This window comes from Triticum aestivum, chromosome 4B (assembly GCF_018294505.1).
Source record: "Triticum aestivum cultivar Chinese Spring chromosome 4B, IWGSC CS RefSeq v2.1, whole genome shotgun sequence".
NCBI classification, from domain to species: Eukaryota; Viridiplantae; Streptophyta; class Magnoliopsida; order Poales; family Poaceae; genus Triticum; species Triticum aestivum.
This window is the reverse complement of record NC_057804.1, coordinates 265,259,488-265,278,470: the sequence shown is the minus strand read 5'-3', so window position 1 is coordinate 265,278,470 and position 18,983 is coordinate 265,259,488.

The window sequence follows — 18,983 nt, the reverse complement described above, 5'->3', positions numbered from 1 at the left end:
GTGATAGATTAAATTAAAAGTGCATAAGTCTATGGCAGCTGGGACCCACCTTTACTATTCATCTTTTGACAGGTCAAATGTTGACTGGGTCAACTCTGCTGACTGGAGCCTCCCTGGCCCACTGTCAGCCATAGGTGCACTCTGGCTGGGTACACTTTTGGGTGTACCTAGCAATTAACCATTTTACTCTCGAATTAAATTAAATCCAGGAGTTTTCATAATATGTTTAAAACTTAGAAAATTCATAGAAAAATAATTGTATCTCAGATGGAAATACTTTGAACATGAAAGTTGCTCAGAACGATGAGACAAATCCGAGTACCCAGCCTGTTGGTCCGCCATACATCCCTAACATACCAAACCTGCAACCGTTTACCCTCGATATTTTTGTCCGAAAACACAAAACACTGGGAATACTTTCCCGGATGTTTTCCCCCTTCGTCTGTATCACCTATCCCTGTGTTAGATCACTCGTAGCAAGGCTTATTGCATCGTTATATTTTATGATGCTCTGTTTGTTCCGTATTTTCTGTTTCTTCCCCCTCTTCTCTCCGTTAAACTTCGAGACTGACGCAACTGCTTCTGCCTCGATTTACTACGGTATTGATGACCCGTCCTTCTCTGCCGAGCTTCCAGGCAAGGAAACCCCCTTTGATCAACCAGATATCACCCACTCTCTTCTCTCTTATTCTTGCATTAGGTTTGCTACTGTTGTTGATTGAATAGCTCCTATTCTATTGCATAGCTTGTCATTGTTGCTACAATTGTTGATACCTTTACCTGCTATCCTAATGCTTAGTATAGGTTGCTAGTGTTATATCAGTGGCCCTACACTCTTGTCCGTCTGCCATGCTATACTACTGGGTCGTGATCACTCGGGAGGTGATCACGGGTATATACTATATTATTACAACCTTATGATACTTTCGGATATGGGGGCTGAAGGGGCAGGTGGTTCCACCCAGGTAGGGGTGGGCCTGGGTTCCCGTCAGGCCCTTGATGGTTACTTTGTGATGGAGCGACAGGGCAAGTAGCGACCACCTAGGAGATAGGTGGGCATGGGCTTGGTCGGTGTCTGCGGTTACTTCAAAATAACACGCTTAACGAGATCTTGGTATTTGATATGAGTCTGGCTATGATCCTATACGCACTAACCAACTATGCGGGAACATTTATGGGCACTCGACGTCATGGTATCAGCCGAAGCCTCCTAGACGATAGAGACTGAGCGGCGTGTGCCGGGTTGGACCGCTTAATGCAACTTCCATTGTAATGGAGGTTGCTAGGTCTCCTCACTGGCCGCCCTTGCAACTTGCAGGTGTGCAACGGGCCATGGGCCTAGAACCCTGCGCGCATAGGATTTAGACCGGCGCGTTGACCTCTCTGTTAGGCCTAGGTAGGGCTGCGACGTTTTGATCTTTCGAGGCCGGGCATGACCCAGGAAAGTGTGTCCGGCCAGAGGGATCCAGCGTGTTGGGTAATGTGGTTCACCCCTGCAGTGAAGTTTATCTATTCGAATAGCCGTGTCCCTAAGTAAAAGGATGACCCGGAGTTGTACTTCGACCTTATGACAACTAGAACCAGATACTTAATAAAACACACCTCTTACAAGTTCCATATACAACCCGGTGATCGCCTTCCCACAGGGCGACGAGAGGAGGATTGCCGGGTAGGATTATGCTATGGGGTGTTGCTTGATGCTGCACTTGCTACTGTCTTCTACATGCTTCAAGATGGAGGCTGCCAGAAGCGTAGTCTTTGGTAGGACTAGCTATCCCCCTCTTATTCTGGCATTCTGCAGTTCGGTCCATAGATACTATCCATTTCATTGATACCAATGCATATGTGGTGTAGATCCTTGCTTGCGAGTACTTTGGATGAGCACTCATAGTTGCTTTCCTACTTCTATTTCCCCTTTCCCGGTTATTGCGATCATATGATGGAGTCCCGGAGCCAGAGGATCCCAAGGATGTTTCTATGTGGAGTTTGACTTTGAGGAGTAGTTAGGAGGTCCCAGGCAGGAGGCCTTGCCTTTTCAATCGTTGCTACTTTTGTGCTAGCCATCTTATGGCACCTTGTTTAACTTATGTTTGTACTCATATATTATTGCTTCCGCTGACTCTTGTGTATTCGAGCTTATGTATTCGACCCCTCGAGGCCCCTAGCTTGTAATACAAAGCTTGTATTATTTTAATTTGTGTCTAGAGTTGTGTTTTGATATCTTCCCGTGAGTCCCTGATCTTGATCGTACACATTTGCGTGTATGATTAGTGTACGGTCAAATCTAGGGCGTTACATTGAGAAACATGCATGATGCATCATGTGGTATGAAAGGAATTTAGAAGCCACTAGGGATTTGAATCATCAAATTTGGAGTTGAAACGAATTTTCTATGGATTTTACAATGTCTCTGTAAAAAGAAAAGGTGAAGGGGTTATACTAGGCCTAGCCCAAGTCCTCACGCTCGCCCACAGGGGGGCCACATCGATGGCGGTGTTGGTGCAACAAACCCTGGGTCTGTTTGCCAGACTGTGCACAGGCTCCAAGGCAATATTACAACAGCAAGGTCAGGCCAGGCAAGGAGGTTTAACTCCTTTGGAAGACTCAAGTACAGATCAAAAAGGCCAAGACGATCCAGAGAAGTGAGATAACACCAAGGAGATGACCAGCCTTGCCGGGCAAGCGAGCGTGGCGGGGTTGGGCTTTGCATTGGAAGCATACTTCCAGATCGTCCCGGCAGGCCCTGCCGGGACTTGTGGACACAGCTACGCCACCACTCCACCTCATGAGCAACACAAGTCACAGGTCAGTGTGGTGTCAAGCCCCAAGATGACCAAGTGGCTGCTTTTCGCCACATGGCAGTCACTTTCTACAGCAACACCTCCATGTGACACCCGTCCTAGGACGTGTCAAGCAAGCAAGCGCGAAGCTGGCAAGATAGCCCGATAAGGGCTGCCGGACACGCTGAGGTGTGACATTAGATGGTGCATTTAATGCACCCTGTCAGCCTGCAGAGTTAGGAATGATAGCACTGTTTGCTATCTAATCAGTACACAATGACTGATTTGCCACTGTGGTAACAACTTGATCTATAAAAGGAGGCCCATGGCAAACGTAAAAAGGGTTCGGTCCGCGAGGTTGCCAAGATCAGGCCCTCACGCACCAGTACACTCGTAACCACTTCGCCTAAGGAAACCCTGCCAGGAAAAGTGCGTTACGTTCACCACCACCATTTCCACCATCAATCCACCAAAGCAAGAGTACGATTTTACGCCTCATAGAGGCCCAAACCGAGGTAAAATTGCCAGTGTAATCCCTGGCGTGCTGTGTGACACTTCTCCGCTCTTTGTGCAATGTGCCCACCCCCCGCTGAACCAAAAGGGGCTCGCAGCCCCATAGCTGGCCGTGGTTTCCCGCGACATTTTTGGCGCGCCATGTAGGGGGGTCACTTGCGAACCCGATAGCATTGGTAGCGTGTCATCTTCATCGCCATTTTCATCATCGACGGAGTCATCGATTATGGCGCCTAAGAAGAAGGCCTGAGCCGCGAATCAGCCGTCCACCTCAAGGGCTCCGGCACCCGCGACCACCAACTTCACGGGGAATGAGGGGACTCATGAGGATGTGGACGTTGCGGGAGACGCGGTCCACGCGGGAGGCGTTGTCACCACCATCCTCGCGAACAAAGCAGAAGCAGGAGGCGCCGGGGAAGGACATCATGAACAACATCCCAATGGCCACGCTCCTCAAGGTACAGGTCGGGGATTACCTTACCTACATCCTCTCTCCTCATCGAAGGGCATAGCCGCAGTGGTGGCGCTCGTGCGGAGGCGAACTGCAACCCTCCAGCCGCCACTGCCACGGGTGTGACCATGAGGCACGCCCCGCCTCCCGAACAAGCTAGCCCAGCTACTATGCCCAACATAGCCGCCGACGCTCAAGCGCCTCTGCTACGTGACCATGCTATCCAAGCGGCTGGCTCACTACAGAGAGGGCACGACGTTGTCGCCACTGGCGCCATCAGGAGCCGAGCGATGCAACGGCCTTCATCATCTTCACCCATGCCAAGCACCGCCTCAGAGGCCATGGCGTGGGCCTAGTTGCTGTTGAGATTCCCACAAGTGGCTGATTAGATGGCTGAGTGGCGAGCCACTATCCAAAGCTTGATTTGTTTCGCTGAGGCCTGCCACGGCCTCCCCAGGCGACGGCAACGGCTTGTGTGGCTGGCTGTACAGGAGCCACATATCCAAGAAGCCGACAACGTCTCGATGGCCTCCTTTGACCCTCGAGCACGTCAAGAACCATGGCGAGCCTCGGAGAATAGGCGGAGGGAAGGCACGCGCACCGTCATCGAGCGGCATCGTGACGACCACCGCCAACCCAATGGGTGTGAATGGCCCCAACATCGACGAGCCCGCGCTCAGAGATGGCAAGTACCTACCTTTCGAGATTTGGTGCCATGCCTTCACCCATGAGCTACAACAAGTCCATTGGCCATTCGCTCACACATTTAAGCCAGAGATATTTGAGAAGTATGATGGAAGATTGAACCCAGCAGAGTTCTTGAGCATCTACACCATCGTTGTTCAGGTTGCCAGAGGAAGAGATGAGAAGGTATTCACCAACTATTTCCCTTTGGCACTTAAGTCTAATGTGAGGTCTTAGCTGATGCACCTGCCGGAGAACTCCATTTCGTCCTGGGCTGACCTGTGCCATGAGTTCACTGGAGCCTTCATGGGTGTCCATCAAGAACTAGGGTGGCACAGCAATTTGCAGCTCCTCCAGTAGAAAGAAGGAGATATGCGGAAGTACTTGCAAAGGTTTAGCAGAGTCCACAGGAATATTCCAGACATCCACCCAGTAGCTGTGATAGCCGCTTTCCAGTCCAATGTACGCAATTGCAGGATACATTCCAAGATGATCGTTCGGCTGCCCAAGACTGTGAAGGAGTTATACACCTTGGTGGACAAGTGTGCTCGGGTGGAGGAGGGGAGGAAAATTCCTATAGAGGAGGATGGCATCAACATCGACTTAGAAGATGACGAAGAGACCACTAACCAGAAGAAGAAGAATAGGAAGCACAACAAGAAGCACAAGGATAAGGCAGTGATGACTATTGAGAGATTGGGCATACCTTGTACCGGCAAGAAGGCTAAGGCTGAAGCCCCCGACAAGGAAGTTGCTACATGAGCTGACTGTCGGGAGGCGGTGGCTGTCGAGAAAGCTGGGAAAGGTGATGGGACATACTGCAAGATTCATCGTACGAAGGGCCACGATCTCCAGGAGTGTCATCAAGTTGAGAAGCTGGTCAAGAAGCAGAGGGCTGAGTATGAGAAGCGAGATAAGGAAAAGGGTTAAAAAGGTACTGGCAGTAAGGGCCGTGGCCGTGAAGGCACCTTGGAACCAAGGAAAATCTGCCAGGGGCTAAGAGAAAGAGGATTGTGATGCTGGAAGTGATCAAGGGGATGAAGAGGAAACCAGTGAGCAGGAATTCCAGAAGGCCACCGACGCCCTGCGCATTGATGGGGGTGCATATTTGCACTCATCTCACTGCCAACTTAAACAGTGGGCGCGTGAGGTCAATACCATGGAGCCATTGTGAAAGGATCGAGAAGAGGTGTCTAGATGGGGGTGATTAAACCCTCAACAAACAAAGTTGGCAGTTTTTAAGTTTTTCCAGTTGAGGTGGTAAATTAACACAATTTCAAGCATACACAATACAATTCAAGCAAGCATGCAAAGAGTATATGAGCAGCGGAAAGTAAAGCATGCAACTTGCAAGAAAGTAAAGGCATGGGTTTGGAGTGTGCAAACGCAATTGGAGACACGGGGATTTTTGGCATGGTTCCGATAGGTGGTGCTATCGTACATCCACGATGATGGAGACTTCAACCCACGAAGGGTAAAGGCTGCACGAGTCCACGGAGGGCTCCACCCACGAAGGGTCCATGAAGAAGCAACCTTGTCTATCCCATCATGGCCATACCCACAAAGGACTTGCCTCACTAGGGTAGATCTTCATGAAGTAGGCCATCTCCTTGCCCTTACAAACTTCTTGGTTCAACTCCACAATCTTGACAGAGGCTCCCAAGTGACATCTAACCAATCTAGGAGACACCACTCTCCAAACTGTAATAGATGGTGTGTTGTTCATAACTCCTTGCTATTGTGCTTCAAATGATAGTCTCCCCAACACTCAACTCTCTCTCACGGATTTGGCTATGGTGGAAATATGATTTGAGTGCAAATCATCTTGGGGAAGGCTAGAGATCAAGATTCATATGGTAGGATTGAAGTATCTTGGTCTCATCACATGAGTAGGTGGTTCTCTCTCAGAAAATGAGTAGTGTAAGTGTAGGTTTGTTTTGATGGCTCTCTTCTTGAATGAAGAGTGGGTGGAGGGGTATATATATCCTCCACACAAAATCTAACTGTTACACACAGATTCCCAAACTTGGTGGGACCGAATCAGCAAACTCGGTCAGACCGATCCAGGTAAAAATGTGAACTTTAGGACTTTCGGTGGGACCGATATAGTCATCTCGGTGGGACCGATGTGGAAGGTTTAGGGTAAAACCTTAACTTGGTTTGACAGATTACTCAAACTTCGTGAGACCGATTTTGGTAATAAGTAAACAGAGGATTGGTCAAGCAAACTTGGTATGACCGACTGAACAAACTCGGTTAGACCACAACTGTTGCAATAGATCACACAGAGTTTGCAGGCCCATCTTGGTGAGACCGGGATCCCATCGGTGAGACCGAAGTGACTAGGGTTTGGCAGTGGTTGTATCAAGAGAAACTCGGTGGCGCCGGATAGATCAAATCGGTAGGGCCGAGTTTGACATTTAGGTCTAGGACATATGTGCATGTGAGAAAGTGGCTGAGGGTTTTGGAGCATATCACTAAGCACTTTGAGCAAGCAAGCCATTAAGTAACACCTCATCCCCTTTTAATAGTATTGGCTTTCCTATGGACTCAATGTGATCTTGGATCACCAAAATAGAAAATGTAGAGTCTTGAGCTTGTGCCAATATTTGTCCTTAGCATCTTGAAAGGGTTCCACATCCTCTTGTCCATGTCCATGCCACTCCAATGTTGAACTTTTCTGAAATGCGCTAGTTAGAAGTATTAGTCCAACAAGAGATATGTTGTCATCAATTACCAAAATCACCCAGGGAGCACTTGTGCTTTCAATCTCCCCCTTTTTGGTAATTGATGACAACATACATCAAAGCTTTAGATAAGGATATAAGGAAATAGCAAGTAAAGCTTTGGAAGGACATGCAACATGCATTGACTCCCCCTACATGTATGAAATCATGTGATGATAGATCATAAGAGTATGAGAATGCATAAACATGTGCAAAGCAAGCAATGAGTTACATGTGTCTTGGCTATATGCATCAGAGAAAATGATATAGATACTGGAGATATACCTTCATGTTCATGAGTCTCTCTTGCAAACAATATGTACCATAGCAAGGGACATTCATGCACATGAGTGTGATGCATATACTTACCTTGTGGTCTTGAGCTAGCTTGAAGAAGATGTACTGGGTAAACAAGGTTAGATAACACAAGAACATCTACTAGACCGAGCAAGAACTAAAGAACACAAGAATACCAAGACTAGGATGACATGTAGAGTGTGAGTAATAGGTACTCTTTTTGGATATCGACATGTCCACAAGAATAAAGCTATGCAATGAATTCCGAAGATTTTCTTCCCTTAGATGTCTTTCTCCCCCTGAATCTGGCATAGGATAATGGGAGTAGATAGAGTAGTAGAAAATCAGAGCAAACAAGAAAATAACCAGAGCAGATAAAGTCATAACATATACTATCATGTCTTTCCCCTCTTGAAGACATGAGAAAACTTTCATCTTAAGAAGAAGAGCATCAGGAGAATCTTTTATGAGTGCATTCTCTCTTATGTGATAAGCTTTGATGTGCTCTCTCTCTCCCCCTTTGACATCAATTTCCAAGAAGGGACTTCTGGAGCATGAGTCAATTAGGTTTGGTCCTGGAGTCACATTACAAAGCCACATGTAATATAGGATGCTGGTAGAGGACAAGTTACAAAGAGTGGAGCTGGGACAAATATGTAGAATGCAAGTGACACAGATTTTGTCTCATGACTAAATTTGGTAGCATCGAGTGGTTGCAATCGGTAGCACCGAGTTGATTCAGTTCAGCCGAAGGAACCAATCCGGTGAGACCTAGTTCAACCCAAAGAGTAACTGCTTGTCACGTTAGCTCACTATGCAAATAAGATCTCACAAGGATATGCAAGGAATTAACTGAATAATTTGCAATAATTGGATGCAGGGAAATGCAAAAAATAACAGAGAAAAGAGAATGAAGGGAAATCTAGATGATGTTTTTTTTGAAAGGGGAACTAGCATGCATGATACAAATGCAAGGGCACAAGGAAACAACAGAGAACTTCATCTAGAATTGGTCGGCGACAAAGTCACCTATGTTAGAGTATATTGACTTAGGTGTCAAGTGAAGACACTTGATCATGGGTCATACTCATCGTTTAAGCTCAAAATGGGGTTGGCATTTTTCGTTTAAGCATTTTGATGTATTCTGATCTTGTTGAACTGCTTTGACCCATGTCTTGGTGTTGAGCTTCTCTAAGATGGGATGACATACCTTGGGTTGTGGTGACAAACTTGGTCATGTAGTTGAACTTGTAGGGTGCTCAAGTTGATGTAGATCATCAAGAGGTGGGAGCACCACTTGTAGTTGAAGTTCATCTTCCTACATGGGTTACTCTTGCAAGGAAGAGCACTTGTGTATCCAAATGACAATCATGAAATTTGATATAGGAATTTTTCCAAGGATATATTAAATGGACTCATGCTTCCTTGTCTTCATCCACAATTTTGTAGAGACTTGGAGATGTAGAGATTGCTTAAAATGTGATTGAGCTGCAATCTCATAGAGTTGGGCTTATCCAAGTTGTCAGGGGAACCGATCACCTATGGGGTCACAAGGATCCCTTCTACGTTCGGCGGGGGATTAGTTGCACGAAGAGCAGGTCGAGTCGTTAGCACACAAATGATTTTTATCCAGGTTCAGGCCACGAAGATGCGTAATACATGTAACGCCCCGGATACAACTTTCCATATTCGTAACTCCAACTCTTGCCTTTTCCGGAGATGCGATATGATTTTTCTTCGTGGTTGGGTTTTTGTCTTTTGTTTTGCATTTTTATTCATGGCGTGCATCTCATCTCATAGCATCATTTGCATAGCATCCATATGTTTTCATAAAACTCGTATCCGCTCGTAGTTGCCGCGTCACCGCTTGTCTTTGTTGACCGTTCTGAGACCAACCACCCACTTGCACGCGATCGTCTTGTTCCTCTGCACAGCGCACAGACCCCTTGCATGCGTCCGAAACTTGCCCCGAACCCGAACCGCTCAGTCATCACCGTTGGATTCGGATCATCCCCAAACATCTCTAAAACATCTCCGTTTTCTATTTGGACTTCCCTACCTATTATTCTCATCAATCGGATTTCGATCGGGTGATCCAAACTCCTCTCTTTTTTATATATATAGTCTAACCCTAGAACCTAGGCTATCCAATCCATCCATCTCCTCCTACCCGCCGCCACCACTCTCTCATTGGGATCCGCCCAGATCCCCTCCTCACCAACCCATGCACAGCCAGCCACGTCCCCAAATCCTCCCTGACCATTCCCCTTGATTTCCGTTGCCGCTCAGATCCTGGAAGAGCCAGGGCTCCTCTGCCCACGGGCCTGAGTGGTGGAACCCATCACCAAGCTCCCGCTGCGCTAGCCGTGGCCAAGGCGCCTGCAGCCTGTCGTCGCCCGCGTCCCCGTTTGCCTCCCGTGCTGGAGCGTGCCGCAACCAGCTCACCGGAGCCGAGCTCCTCCTGCCGACACCCTCTACCACCCAGGCGAGCCCCCGTTGTGCCCTCTCCTTCCTCCATTTCCCTTCTCTCTGTACCTCATCTCTCTCTCTGAATCAGGAAACCCATTGATGGTCGCGTCCTCGTCATGCGCGTCGTCGCCCGTTCGTCCCTGCCGGCAGCCGCGCTGCTCCCCTTCCTCGTCGTCCCTCCAAACGGAGCCCCGTCGTCGCCAGAGTCCCCCGGACCTAGTCTGCCCTGCCACATCGTCGGATCCAGCCGCCAGGACCCTCCAGGCCGCCGTTGCGCCCCATACTTCTCGTCGCGAGGGCCTCCGCTTCCTCTTCGTCGAGCAGGGACTCGGTCGTTCCAGCGCGCCTCCACCCGCGCCAAGTCCGTCTTCATGACCAGCCGCCTCCACCAAGACCTCTCCTCCGCCCAGATCCTACCTGGCGCCGCCGCCTTCACTTGCCTCGCCGTCGCCAGGACCCCTGCCGCCGTCTTCTACATCGCCTGCTGCTGCTTCTGTTCTTCAGAAACGAGCAACAACAGCCCAGTCGCTCGCCCGCGCCTCGCGTTGACCGCACCCCGCCTGCTTCCCCTTCGGTCTCCAAGGCCAGCTCAAGCCGGCCTAAGCCAGATCCGGCCTGCCCTGCCTCCTCCACCGAACCGGGCTGAAGCCCATGGGTGAGCTCCCCCCCCCCGGCGCCTTCTCCTGTTCGGCACTGTTCAAGTTTCAGCCCAGTGCATGTTTTTTTCCCAATGCGATTTTGCTATTTAACCAGTGAATTACAGATTTGCAGAAAAACCCTAAGCATCATGCATATAACAACTCATGAACCATGCATCAGATTAAAATGTTTTAAACATGTAAAATGCTTATAATTTTGTGTAGATTAATAATATGCCACTTTCATCCATGTTTGAAATGTTTAAAATGTTGTTTGTTTCAATTTGCTTAAATGCCATGCTAAAATGTTTTATTTCATAACTAAATAACGTAGCTCCATTTTAAATAAAATTTATATGTAAATGGGGTGGAAAATGCATAGATTAACTTGGTGCACTCATCTTGCATGTTTAACAACTCTAAAATATGGTTTTGGGGCAGAACAGTACCAAATTAGAAATATGCTTATGAGGATTTTCCAGAATTGTTGTTTGTTGTTCCGGCCTCATTTAAACTTGCCTAGATAGGTAGTTGAATTATGCTTCACATCTTGCCATGTTTAATATTGATGAGTAGCATAAACGAAAGCGAACTCAATAATTGATGTGGGGTTTCATCAATATGCAACTCGTTGCATATTGAGCTCCACTTAACATGTAGTATTGTTTGTTGCACTTTGCCATGCAATGCCTCTTTAAACCGGACATGCATCATACTTGTTTGTGCATCATGCCATGTTTATGCTTGTGCATTTACCATGTTGTTTGTTTCTTTCCGGTGTTGCTTCTTAGTTCCGGTAATGGTGCGATTGTGAGGATTCGTTCGACAACTCCCGTTCATCTTCTTCATGGACTCATTCTTCTTCCTAGCGGGATTTCAGGCAAGATGACCATCACCTTGGATCTCACTACTATCATTGCTATGCTAGTTGCTTCGTTCTATCGCTATGCTGCGCAACCTATCATTTGTTCTTCAAGCCTCCCAATTGACATGTCAGCCTCTAACCTTTTCACCCTTCCTAGCAAACCGTTGCTTGGCTATGTTACCGCTTTTGCTCAGCCCCTCTTATAGCATTGTTAGTTGCAGGTGAAGTTGAAGATTGTTCCATGGTGAACAGGATTATGGTTGGGATATTGATACGTCTCCAATGTATCTATAATTTTTTATTGCTCCATGCTACTTTATCTACTATTTTGGACTATATTGGGCGTTATTTTCCACTTTTATATTATTTTCGGGACTAACCTATTAACCAGAGGCCCAGCCCAGAATTGCTGCTTTTTTGCCTATTTCAGTGTTTTGAAGAAACCGAATATCAAACGGAGTCCAAATGGAATGAAACCTTCAGGAACGTGATTTTCTCACCGAACGTGATCCAGGAGACCTGGACCCTACTCCAAGACGTAACAGAGGCGGTCATGAGGGTGGGGGCGCCCCCCAGGGCGCGTCCCCCTGCCTCGTGGACCCCCTGTTGCTCCACCAACGTACTCCTTCCTCATATATATACCTACGTATCCCCAAACGATCAAAACAGGAGCCAAAAACCTAATTCCACCGCCGCAACCTTCTGTATCCACGAGATCCCATCTTGGGGCCTATTCCGGAGCTCCGCCGGAGGGGGATCCACCATGGAGGGCTTCTACATCAACACCATAGCCCCTCCGATGAAGTGTGAGTAGTTTACTTCAGACCTTCGGGTCCATAGCTAGTAGCTAGATGGCTTCTTCTCTCTTTTTGGATCTCAATACAATGTTCTCCCCCTCTCTCGCGGAGATCTATTCGATGTAATCTTCTTTATGCGGTGTGTTTGTTGAGACCTATGAATTGTGGGTTTATGATCCAACTTATCTATGAATAATATTTGAATCTTCTCTGAATTCTTTTATGTATGATTGAGTTATCTTTGCAAGTCTCTTCGAATTATCTTTTTGGTTTGGCCAACTAGATTGGTAGTTCTTGCAATGGGAGAAGTGCTTAGCTTTGGGTTCAATCTTGCGGTGTCCTTTCCCAGTGACAGAAGGGGCAGCAAGGCACGTATTGTATTGTTGCCATCGAGGATAACAAGATGTTTTTTATCATATTGCATGATTTTATCCCTCTACATCATGTCATCTTGCTTAAGGCGTTACTCTATTTTTAACTTAATACTCTAGATGCATGCTGGATAGCGGTCGATGAGTGGAGTAATAGTAGTAGATGCAGAATCGTTTCGATCTACTTGTCTTGGACTTGATGCCTATATACATGACCATACCTAGATATACTCATAACTATGCTCAATTCTGTTAATTGCTCAACAGTAATTTGTTCACCCACCGTAGAATACTTATGCTCTTGAGAGAAGCCACTAGTAAAACCTATGGGCCCCGGGTCTATTCTCATCATATCAATCTCCATTACTTATTTACTTGCTTTATTTTTACTTTGCCTTTTACTTTTCACTTTGCATCTATCTATCAAAAATACCAAAAATATTATTTATCAGCTCTATCAGATCTCACTCTCGTAAGTGACCGTGAATGGATTGACAACCCCTAATCGCGTTGGTTGCGAGGAGCTATCGTTTTGTGTAGGTACGAGGTACTTGTGTGTGGTCTCCTACTAGATTGATACCTTGGTTCTCAAAAACTGAGGGAAATACTTATGCTACTTTGCTGCACCATCCTCTCCTCTTCGGGGAAATCCAACGCAGTGCTCAAGAGGTAGCAAGAAGAATTTCTGGCACCGTTGCCGGGGAGGCTCACGCAAGCAAGTCAACCATACCAAGTACCCATCACAATCCCTATCTCTCGCATTACATTATTTGCCATTTGCCTCTCGTTTTCCTCTCCCCCACTTCACCCTTGCCATTTTATTCGCCCTCTCTTTCCCAATCTCCACCTCTCTTTCCTGTTTGTCATTTTCTCGTTGCCTTTCTGTTTGCTTGTGTGTTGGATTACTTGTTGCCATTGCGCAAGATAATACCAAATTGTGTGACTTCTCGAATATCAATAATAATGATTTCCTTAGCACTCTGATTGCTCCTCTTAATAATGATGAGTCTTGTGAAATCAATACCGCTTTGCTGAATCTTGTTATGAAAGATCAATTTGCCAGCCTTCCTAGTGAAGATGTCGCTACTCATCTAAACAATTTTGTTGATTTGTGTGATATGCAAAACAAGAAAGATACGAATAACAATATTGTCAAATTGAAGTTATTTCCGTTTTCTCTTAGAGATCGTGCTAAAGTTTGGTTTTTGTCTTTGCCTAAAAATAGTATTGATTCTTGGGACAAGTGCAAAGATGCTTTTATCTCTAAATATTTCTCTCCCGATAAGATCATCACTCTTAGGAACGATATCATGAATTTTAAACAACTTGATCAGAGCATGTTGCCCAATCTTGTGCTTCGCAATTGCCCTACTCATGGTTTGAATTTATGGATGATCATACAAAATTTTTATGCCGGATTGAATTTTGCTTCTAGAAATCTTTTAGATTCGGCCGCGGTAGGCACGTTTATGGAAATTACGATAGGAGATGCTACAAAATTGCTTGATAATATTATGGCTAATTATTCTCAATGGCACACCGAAAGATCTTCTAGTAAAAAAGTGCATGCTATAGAAGAAATCAATGTTTTGAGTGAAAAGATGGATGAACTTATCAAGATGTTTGCTACTAAAAATACTCCTCTTGATCCCAATTATATGCCTTTGTCTACTTTTATTGAGAATAATAATGAATCTATGGATGTGAATTTTGTTGGTAGGAATAGTATTGGAAACAACACGTATAGAGGGAATTTTAATCCTAGGCCTTATCGTAGTAATCCTTCTAATAATTATGGAAATTCCTACAACAACTCTTATGGAAATTTTAATAAGATGCCCTCTGAATTTTAGAGTAGTGTTAAAGAATTTATGAATTCACAAAAGAATTTTAATGCTTTGCTTGAAGAGAAATTGGTTAAAGTTGATGATTTGGCTACGAATGTTGATAGAATTTCTCTTGAAATTGATTCTTTAAAGCTTAGATCTATTCCTCGTAAGCATGATATCAATGAGTCTCTCAAATCCATGAGAATTTCCATTGATGAGTGCAAAGAGAGAACCGCTAGGATGCGTGCTTCCAAAAATGCCTTTATTAAAGCGTGTTCTTCCAATTCCTATAAAAATCAAGAGGAAGATCTAAAAGTTATTGATGTGTCCCCCATCAAATCTTTGTTTTGCAATATGAATCTTGATGAAACTGAATATGATCTTCCTTTACCTAGAAGGAGTTCTAAGAATTCGGAGTTTCTAGACCTTGATGATGAAATTGATGAAAGTGGGATTGAAAGGAATAAAAACCTAAATGTTGCTAAACCCACTATTTTGGATCTCAAGGAATTTAATTATGAAAATTGCTCTTTAATTGCTTGTATTTCCTTGTTGCAACCCGTGCTAGATTCTCTTCATGCTTAGTCAAAATAAGGCCTTTGCCGAACACATTGTTGATGCCTTGATGCAATCTTATGAAAAAAACTTGAGTTGAAAGTTTCTATCCCTAGAAAACTCTATGATGAGTGGGAACCTACCATTAAAATTAAAATTAAAGATTATGAGTTTCATGCTTTGTGTGATTTGGGTGCTAGTGTCTCTACTATTCCCAAAACTTTATGTGATTTGCTAGATTTCCGTGATTTTGATGATTGCTCTCTAAACTTGCATCTCGTGGATTCCACTATCAAAAATACTATGGGAAGAATTAATGATGTTCTTATTGTTGCAAATAGGAATTATGTGCTCTTAGATTTTATCGTTCTTGATATAGATTGCAATCCTTCATGTCCTATTATTCTTGGTAGACCTTTCCTTAGAACGATTGGTGCAATTATTGATATGAAGGAAGGGAATATTAGAATCCAATTTCTCTTAAAGAAGGGCATGGAACACTTCCCTAGAAAGAAAATAAAATTACCATATGAATCTATCGTGAGAGCTACCTACGGATTGCCTACCAAAGATGGCAATACCTAGATCTATCCTTGCTTTTATGCCTAGCTAGGGGCGTTAAACGATAGCGCTTGTTGGGAGGCAACCCAATTTTATTTTTGTTTTTCTGCTTTTGATTCTGTTTAGGAATAAGTAATCCATCTACCTTCTGTTTGGATGTGGTTTTATGTTTTAATTAGTGTTTGTGCCAAGTAGAACCTATAGGATAACCTACGATGATAGTTGATTTGATTCTGCTGAAAAACTGAAACTTTGCACGCACGAATATGATTTTGTTAAATCACATAAACGTGATTTTGCATTGATTCTTTTTTCTTCTGTTCAATAAACAAATTGTCCAGGACTTCCTATTTTGGTAGAATTTTTAGAGTTCCAGAAGTTTGCGTTAGTTACAGATTGCTACAGACTGTTCTGTTTTTGACAGATTCTGTTTTGCGGGTGTTGTTTGCTTATTTTGATGAATCTATGGCTAGTAAAATAGTTTATAATCCATAGATAAGTTGGAATAAAGTAGGTTTAACACCAATGTAAATAAAGAATGAGTTCATTACAGTACCTTAAGTAGTTCTTTGTTTTTCTATCTCTAACGGAGCTCACTAGATTTCTACTGAGTTTTGTGTTGTGAAGTTTTCAAGTTTTGGGTGAATTCTTTTGATGGATTATGGAACAAGGAGTGGAAAGAGCATAAGCTTGGGGATGCCCATGGCACCCCCAAGATAACCCAAGGACACCAAAAAGTCAAAGCTTGGGGATGCCCCGGAAGGCATCCCGTCTTTCGTCTACTTCCATCGGTAATTTACTTGGAGCTATATTTTTATTCACCACATGATATGTGTTTTGCTTGGAGCGTCTTGTATTATTTGCGTCTTTCCTTGTTAGTTTACCACAATCATCATTTCTGTACACACCTTTTGAGAGAGCCATACATGAATTGGAATTTGTTAGAATACTCTATGTGCTTCACTTATATCTTTTGAGCTTGATAGTTTTGCTCATAGTGCTTCACTTATATCTTTTGAGCGTGATAATTTTTGCTCTAGTACTTCACTTAGATCTTTTAGAGCACGATGGTGGATTTGTTTTAAGGAAACTATTGATCTCTCATGCTTCACTTAGATTATTTTGAGAGTCGTTAATAGCATGGTAATTTGCTTAATGATAATATACTAGGTATTCAAGATATGTGAAACTTTCTTTTGAGTGCGTTGAATACTAAGATAAGTTTGATGCTTGATAATTGTTTTGAGATATGAAGATGGTGATATTAGAGTCATGCTAGTTAAGTAGTTGTGAATTTAAAGAATACTTGTGTTGAAGTTTGTGATTCCCGTAGCATGCACGTATGGTGAACCGTTATGTGATGAACTCGGAGCATGATTTATTTATTGATTGTCTTCCTTATGAGTGGCGGTCGGGGACGAGCGATGGTCTTTTCCTACCAATCTATCCCCCTAGGAGCATGCGCGTAATACTTTGCTTTGATAACTTCTAGATTTTTGCAATAAGTATATGAGTTCTTTATGACTAATGTTGAGTCCATGGATTATACGCACTTTTTCCCATCCTTCCACCTTTGCTTAGCTTCTCTAATACCGCGCACTTTTCGCCGGTATCATACACCCACCATATACCTTCCTCAAAAGAGCCACCATACCTACCTATCATGGCATTTCCATAGCCATTCTGAGATATATTGCCATGCAACTTTCCACCGTTCCGTTTATTATGACACACTCCATCATTGTCATATTGCTAGCATGATCATGTAGTTGACATCGTATTTGTGGCAAAGCCACCGTTCATAATTCTTTCATACATGTCACTCATGATTCATTGCATATCCCGGTACACCGTCGGAGGCATTCATATAGAGTCATACTTTGTTCTAAGTATCGAGTTGTAATTGCTAAGTTCTAAGAAAAATAAAAGTGTGATGATCATCATTATTAGAGCATTGTCCCAAGTGAGGAAAGTATGAGACTCCGGACGAAAAATAAAAATAAAATAAAATAAAGAGGCCATAAAAAAAAGAGAAAGGCCCAATAAAAAAAATGAGAGAAAAAGATAGAAGGGACAATGTTACTATCTTTTTACCACACTTGTCCTTCAAAGTAGCACCAAGATCTTCGTGATAGAGAGTCTCTCATTTTGTCACTTTCATATACTAGTGGGAATTTTTCATTATAGAACTTGGCTTGTATATTCCAATGATGGACTTCCTCAAAATGCCCTAGGTCTTCGTGAGGAAGAAAGTTGGATGCACACCCACTTAGTTTATTTTGTAGAGCTTTCATATACTTATAGCTCTAGTGCATCCGTTGCATGGCAATCCCTAATCACTCACATTGATATCTATTGATGGGCATCTCCATATCCCGTTGATACGCCTAGTTAATGTGAGACTATCTTCCCTCTTTTTGTCTTCTCCACAACCACCATTCTATTCCACATATAGTTCTATATCCATGGCTCACGCTCATGTATTGCGTGAAGATTGAAAAAGTTTTGAGAATGTCATAAGTATGAAAGAATTGCTTGGCTTGTCATCGGGGTTGTGCATGATTTAAATATTTTGTGTGGGGAAGATGGAGCATAGCTAGACTATATGATTTTGTAGGGATAACTTTCTTTGGCCATGTTATTTTGAGAAGACATGATTGCTTTGATTAGTATGCTTGAAGTATTATTATTTTTATGTCAATATGAACTTTTGTCTTGAATCTTTCAGATCTGAATATTCATATCACAGTTAAGAAGATTTACATTGAAATTATGCCAAAGTATCACTCCGCATCAAAAATTCTTTTTTATCATTTACCTACTCGAGGACGAGCAGGAATTAAGCTTGGGGATGCCTGATACTTCTCCAACGTATCTATAATTTTTGATTGCTCCATGCTACTTCATCTACTGTTTTGGACTATATTAGGCTTTATTTTCCAATTTTATATTATTTTTGGAACTAACCTATTAACCAGAGGCCCAGCCCAGAATTGCTGTTTTTTGCCTATTTCAGTGTTTCGAAGAAACGGAATACCAAACGGAGTCCAAACGGAATGAAACCTTCGGGAACGTGATTTTCTCACCGAACGTGATCTAGGAGACTTGGACCCTACTCCAAGACGTAATAGAGGCGGTCACGAGGGTGTGGGGTGCCCCCCTAGGGCGCGACCCCCTGCCTCGTGGCCCCCCTGTTGCTCCACCGACGTACTCCTTCCTCCTATATATACCTACGTATCCCCAAACGATCAGAACAGGACCCAAAAACCTAATTCCAATGCCGCAACCTTCTGTATCCACGAGATCCCTTCTTGGGGCCTGTTCCGGAGCTCCGCTGGAGGGGGCATCCACCATGGAGGGCTTCTACATCAACACCATAGCCCCTCCGATGAAGTGTGAGTAGTTTACTACAGACCTTCGGGTCCATAGATAGTAGCTAGATGGCTT